The sequence below is a fragment of the Cryptomeria japonica genome, chromosome 11, assembly GCF_030272615.1.
Source record: "Cryptomeria japonica chromosome 11, Sugi_1.0, whole genome shotgun sequence".
NCBI lineage: Eukaryota > Viridiplantae > Streptophyta > Pinopsida > Cupressales > Cupressaceae > Cryptomeria > Cryptomeria japonica.
The window spans coordinates 83,546,343-83,553,156 of record NC_081415.1 but is presented as its reverse complement, the minus strand read 5'-3'; positions in this window follow the sequence as shown (position 1 = coordinate 83,553,156).

Sequence of the window (6,814 nt, the reverse complement as noted above, 5' to 3'; positions counted from 1 at the left end):
AACTTATATTATTTCAACTTGGACTAGACTAATAAGCAACCACTTGCCCATTTTGCATTAGCACTCCTCCTACTCCTTATCTTAATTAATTTTGTTATCACCATGAATTACCCATTTGGATTGGCTACAGTCAATATAGGATCTAAAATGAGCTTCTTCAAAAATTGGAAAGCTTGGTCACACTTCTCATTCCACTCAAATATTTTCCCTTTCTATGGAGTGAAGTAATTGGTGCTACAATTTTAGAAAATCCTTATACAAACTTATTGTAGTATCTTGCAAGTCCCATGCAGCTCTAGATTTTAGTTACATTATGTGGTGTAGGCAACCCCACAATTGCTTTTATTTTCTCTAGATCAACTACAATCCCTCCCACTAAAATCATAAGGTGTAGATAATTCACCTTGTCCTTGTAGAAAGTACACTTGAATAGCTTACCAAAGATCTTATTCTCCCTTAAGAATTATAAAACTATCCTCAATCTCTTGGTGCAATGTTCAATAAACTCATGAAAGTTGTAGCATTATTTGACTCAAATGACACTAATGTGAAATCGTGGTAGCCATAATAAGTCCTAAAATCTAGCTTTTAAATATCCTCTTCCTTAATCCTCAATTTGTCTAAGGGACCTATCTTAGATAATATTATAGATCATCTCATATGATCAAAGAGATCATTAATCCTTCATAGGGGATACCCATTCTTGATTTTTACCTTCACAATTTTCAGAGGTGTTTGAAATGAGCGATTAGGTCAAACAAATTATGGTATCTGTTGTTTTTTTAATTTGGTAAACTAATGATTGGGTATGTGTTGTTTTGAATTGAGCAAGTTGGAAATTAAATGTTTGTGTATGTATGTTCAATCGAATTGACCAATTAGCTGGCATATGTAGGTATTTATGGGCCAAGAGGTGTGCAAGTCCCTGATCCTCTCCAAACAGTGTTCACGAGATGGGGTAATGATCCCTTCAGTCTTGGTTTCTATTCACATGTTGCAGTTGGGGCATCTGGCCGTGATGACCTAGCGAAGAATCCTCTAAAAGAAGATTTAGAGGCTGCCAATATAAAGACATAAAAGCATTTCTATAAAAATAAACAATGATGAAATTTGAAACTGTTTGTTACAAATTAATTTTGAGTACTCGTTCTTTCTATTCACATCATTTGATTTAATTAATCAGAAATGATATATTAGCAGAGAGCATGGGAGATGGTAGGGTTTTCTTTGCAGGAGAGGCCACCAATAACAATGATTGTCGTTGTTTTAGATTAGCTAATAGATTTTATTGGCACGAGAATAACAATGAATCCACCATACATACATACCAGGAAACAAAGATGAGGCCAGAGGTGGACAAAAGTGAGCCAGAGGTGGAAACTTCAGCCAAAAACCCTTGCTTGCAGTGCAGAGATCGCTCCCGCAGGGGGGGGGGGGCAGGTGCAACTTGCTTTCAAAATGAAAATGAGTTGTCATTTTTTTTTATAAATAAAATGCCCGATGTCATCGAAATTTCGACGAACACGGGCATTTTAAAAAAAAATAATCAAATTTTCACACAATGCTCCTTGTCCGTCGGAAACCTCCATCGGAATTTGACCCCAAATGTATTAGTGAAAGATGATGGAGAGTCAGGCATGACACATGGTCCTCTAGTATCTCCACTATTAGGTCTCCTTTGATCCATGTTGAGTTGATTTTATTGCATAGGTTGATTTTCCACTATTTGAGACATGTTAAAATCATGAGGTATCTTAGCTCCACTTTGTGCCATCACTTTTAAGAAATGTTGTCTATCTCTTCTCATGATTTCCTCAACCAATCTATTAAAATGGGGGTCCATAATAGAGTCTTCCAATTTTGTTGAATGTACAAAAAATTTGTCTGTATTATCATTGTCAGTATCATTGTTGTTTGTGTTATCCATGTTCTCAACATTTTGAGTGTTTCTATAAGTGTCCATGTCAGGTAATGTGGTATGATCAGAATTGATAAAGATATCATTGTCATACTCATAGGCACTCATGTTTGTGGACTCTTGAGCCTCTTTATCTTCTCTCCTAGATTTTTGGGAATGGGTTTCAACCATGAACTAGGTCTTGACCAAGATGTGTGAGACTAGATGAAAATGAAAAGAGTATGGAAGACCAAGAGTTGGATGAAATGTAAATGAATCTAAGGTTTACTTGCAATGTCCAAAGTGTAAGACCAAATATGTATGTAGTGGAGTAGGCATGGCTTCCAAAGAGATGATAGTTTCTCTTGATGAGGTAAGTTGACCTTGACTCTAAGTAAGACCAAATAAGACCCAAAGGTGACAAACCTTGATGAGGGATCACTTAGCAAGATGTTGTTGTGTGTATTGTGTTGACAAAGTATGATGAGGACAAGCAAGTGACCTTTCGACTCAAGTTTAGACAAATGTGAATGTGATGTAAGGTGTAAAGAAATGATGAAATTTGTTAGACCCAGAAATAGTCTGAAACTAACTACTCTTGTTTTGCTGGACTGTAAGTTTTTCTAATTCTGAACACAGACGTGCTTGTATACTTCACAGATGGGGTTAAATGACATAGATGCGTTTGAACACTGCACAGACACGTTTCTGAGATTTTGTGAATGTAGTTTGTCTTATGATAACACATACGCATTTATGTCCTCCACAAATGAGGTTAAATGACACAAATGTGTTTAAACAGTGGACAAACACATTTCCCAAAACTAAGTGCAATATTTCCAATGTTTAAAGTTTGTTTTGATCAAATTTGAATTTTTGACTATTTTTTATGACAAGAGGACACAATGTTGATGAGGACTCAATGTTTGCAAGTGTTTAGACTCAAAATGACTCAAAAGAAAGTGTGTTGTTTGATGTAAAAATGTTTTGCATACACTTGAAGACACAAAATACACAATGTTTTAATGTTTGGTCTTGAATGTTTGAATGTTTAAAAGAAGACAAGCACAATTCTTATGGTTGTCTAGGACAATAGTTGTTGATCCCACATGGGGTTTCCCCTGAGGCTACGCTATTCAGAGAAGATACTTATATGCTTGACCCCACTGGCTCCACCCCCGGCACTCACTTCTCCAAGGCGGCCAAGCATCAGTCCCCACAAAAACTCCCCGTGGCAGACTTTGTATCTTTATTAAGAACTGTATGTATGTGGGCCGCTCCTAATAAGTAAGTGTTTCTATAAGTGTCCATGTCAGGTAATGTGCTATGATCAGAATTGAAGAGGATATCATTGTCATACTCATAGGAACTCATGTTTGTGGACTCTTGAGCCTCTTTATCTTCTCTCCTAGATTTTTGGGAATGGGTTTCAACCATGAACTAGGTCTTGACCAAGATGTGTGAGACTAGATGAAAATGAAAAGAGTATGGAAGACCAAGAGTTGGATGAAATGTAAATGAATCTAAGATTTATTTGCAATGTCCAAAGTGTAAGACCAAATATGTATGTAGTGGAGTAGGCATAGCTTCCAAAGAGATGATAGTTTCTCTTGATGAGGTAAGTTGACCGTGACTCTAAGTAAGACCAAATAAGACCCAAAGGTGATAGACCTTGATGAGGGATCACTTAGCAAGATGTTGTTGTATGTATTGTGTTGACAAAGTATGATGAGGACAAGCAAGTGACCTTTCGACTCAAGTTTAGACAAATGTGAATGTGATGTAAGGTGTAAAGAAATGATGAAATTTGTAAGACCTATAAATAGTCTGAAACTAACTGCTCTTGTTTTGCTGGACTCTAAGTTTTTCTAATTCTGAACACAGACGTGCCTGTATACTTCACAGATGGGGTTAAATGACACAGATGCGTTTGAACACTGCATAGACACTTTTCTAAGATTTTGTGAATGCACTTTTTCTTATGATAACACATACATGTTTATGTCCTCCACAAATGTGGTTAAATGACATAGACATGTTTAAACACTAGACAGATGCGTTTCCCGAAACTGAGTGTAATTTTTCTAATGTGTAAAGTTTGTTGTGACCAAATCTGAATTTTTGACTATTTTTTATGACAAGAGGACAAAATGTTGATGAGGACTCAATGTTTGCAAGTGTTTAGACTCAAAACGACTCAAAAGAAAGTGTGTTGTTTGATGTAAAAATGTTTTCCATACACTTGAAGACTCAAAAGACACAATGTTTTAATGTTTGGTCTTGAATGTTTGAATGTTTAAAAGAAGACAAGCACAATTCTTATGGTTGGTCAGGACAATAGTTGTTGACCCCACATGGGGTTTCCCCCAAGGCTACGCTATTCATAGCAGATACTTAGATGCTTGACTCCACTGGCTCCACCCTCGACACTCACTTCTTCGGGGCGACCAAGCATCAGTCCCCACAAAAACTCCCCGTGGCAGACAAAGGATCTCTACTAAGAACTATATGTGTGTGGACCACTCCAGAAGTCCGAACTCCTTCCCCAACAACAAGAAGGATTTTGGCTTTCTAAAAAAAAAGGTGATAGTATGGGCATCCACTCGTGTGGCCATACATGCGACAGTTTTAGCTTTGTAAATACAGAAGGCTCCTAGTCGGTAGGGCTTATGCCCTACTACTGATCAAATAAATTTAAATCAAACAAGTTTATGGGGAGACATAGTGTCGGTATGAACTAATCAACACACGTTACCCATGGCTTTCACCATGAATACAATTATTTATAGTGGTTCAAAAGAGGTGGGTTTTTCTCGCTACCACTTGGGTCGTTCTCTCCTCACTAGTAGTCCTAATGACCACATGGGGAGACAGACCCTCTAGAGATTAAACAAAAAGAGCCTATTGCCCAAGATACAAAAGACACTGGTTCAATTTTAGTGCACCAATTGAAGTGTTTGCGAGTCTATGGAAACAAAGCAAGCAATGAAAATCAAAAGAAAACCCTTGCCAAAATTCTGCAACAAAGATTTGTTAGTAGTTTTGCAATAATACTCCTCCTGCAAGCACACAAGTTAGGTAAATTTTAGATCTAAAAGATTGTGTGAAAAATGGGCCTTCGGCAATGCGATTCACTTGAAGGACAAACCGCACCAATTTGTTAGCTAGATCACAAGATATTAGCTCAAATAAACCAGATCTGAAACATTAAATGCAAGACAAAATGACGAAAATGAAAACCCTACATCAGGATTTTTTTTTGTTTTGAATACACAGACGCGATTCTGCCCTACAGATACGTGTTTTAACACCTCACAGATGCATTTCTACAAAAAAAATGCAAAATAGAAAATCCTTTAGGACACAAATGCGATTAAAATGATCACAAATGTGACTAGATCTCACAAACACACCTATAATGAAAGCCTACAATCTAGAAAATAAAAAATTAATGCCAAAAACACAAACGTGATTAAGAGATTCACAGACTTGACAGAAAAGCAAAAAAGTAGTTCTAGAATGTGCAGATGTGAAAATGTCAAAATGTTGTCTGAAATGTCAGATCTGCAACTTCAAAAGCATAAAATTTGCAACCAAGATGTTAAGTGCAAAAGGGACAAGAGTCCCACAAGGCATGCCAAAATGTTTATGGTAAAAATGGAAACAACAATATTGAAAGACTAAAATAGATTCAACCACGAAACCTTAGCTTAACAACAACAAAGATCCACCATAACATATGAAGGTTACCTAAGACAATGCAAATCAACAAAATCACAAAGATTATATCATCAAATGTCCAATAAGGTTTGGATCCCTATTCTTCCTATCTCCATTGATCTTGCTTGATATATTTGCTCTCAGATTTTATGTGTGCACAAGAGCTCAACAAAGAATGGAAGTTGTTGAAATGTGGTGACTGATCAACAAAGTACTATACACTCAACACGTATCCTCGCCGGGGTCTAGGGGCAGCAACCCCCGAGAAATTTTTTTTTTGCCATTTTTTGTTGATGAAAACCAACATTGTAATAAAACCCTAAAAAGGCCGACTTTGTTTGTTGCCCTAAAAACTCATGTTATAAGCGGCTGGGATGCTTAAGGAATTGTAAAATTGATGTACCTTTTTTGCTGGATGATAAGAAAGATTGGACGGCTGTGTATGGTGGATGTAACCCATTCTGGGTGAACCATGTTAAATCTCTGTGTTATCTGTGTCCTGTTTTATTTCTTTATCTTTTGTATTTAAATCTGCATATAATTGTTAGTTCATATTTGCTTCGGATCTGCTTGAAACCCTAACAATTGGTATCAGAGCGAGGTTTTCTGTAAATTGGCAGGACTTTCAGATTTGAGTGGGAGCAATGGAGGATTCCAAATTCAAGGTCAAAAAGTTTAACGGCCAAAATTATCAGTTATGGAAAATGCAGATGGAGGATTACCTGTATCAAAAGGATTTGTGGCGGCCATTGGAAGGAAAGGCAAAGAAACTGACCACAATATCAGATGAAGAGTGGGACATTTTAGACAGAAAGGCACTGGGATCCATTCGATTGTGCCTTGCATCGTTTGTAGCGTTCAATATAACAGAAGAAAAAGTGACTGTAGATTTGATGGCAACATTGGCTAAGTTGTATGAGAAACCCTCGGCTTCAAATAAGGTATTTCTTATGAAGCATTTGTTTAATTTGAAAATGAGTGAGGGAGGATCTGTAGTGGAGCACTTAAATGAATTTAATACAATTACCAGTCAATTGTCTTCGGTAAAAATTACTTTTGCAGAAGAGGTTAGGGCTCTCTTGATTTTATGTTCTTTGCCAGAAAGTTGGAATAGCTTGGTTATGGCTGTAAGTAACTCTGTCTCTGGTAAAAATACTTTGGTATTTGATGATATTGTTGGTGTTATCCTAAGCGAGG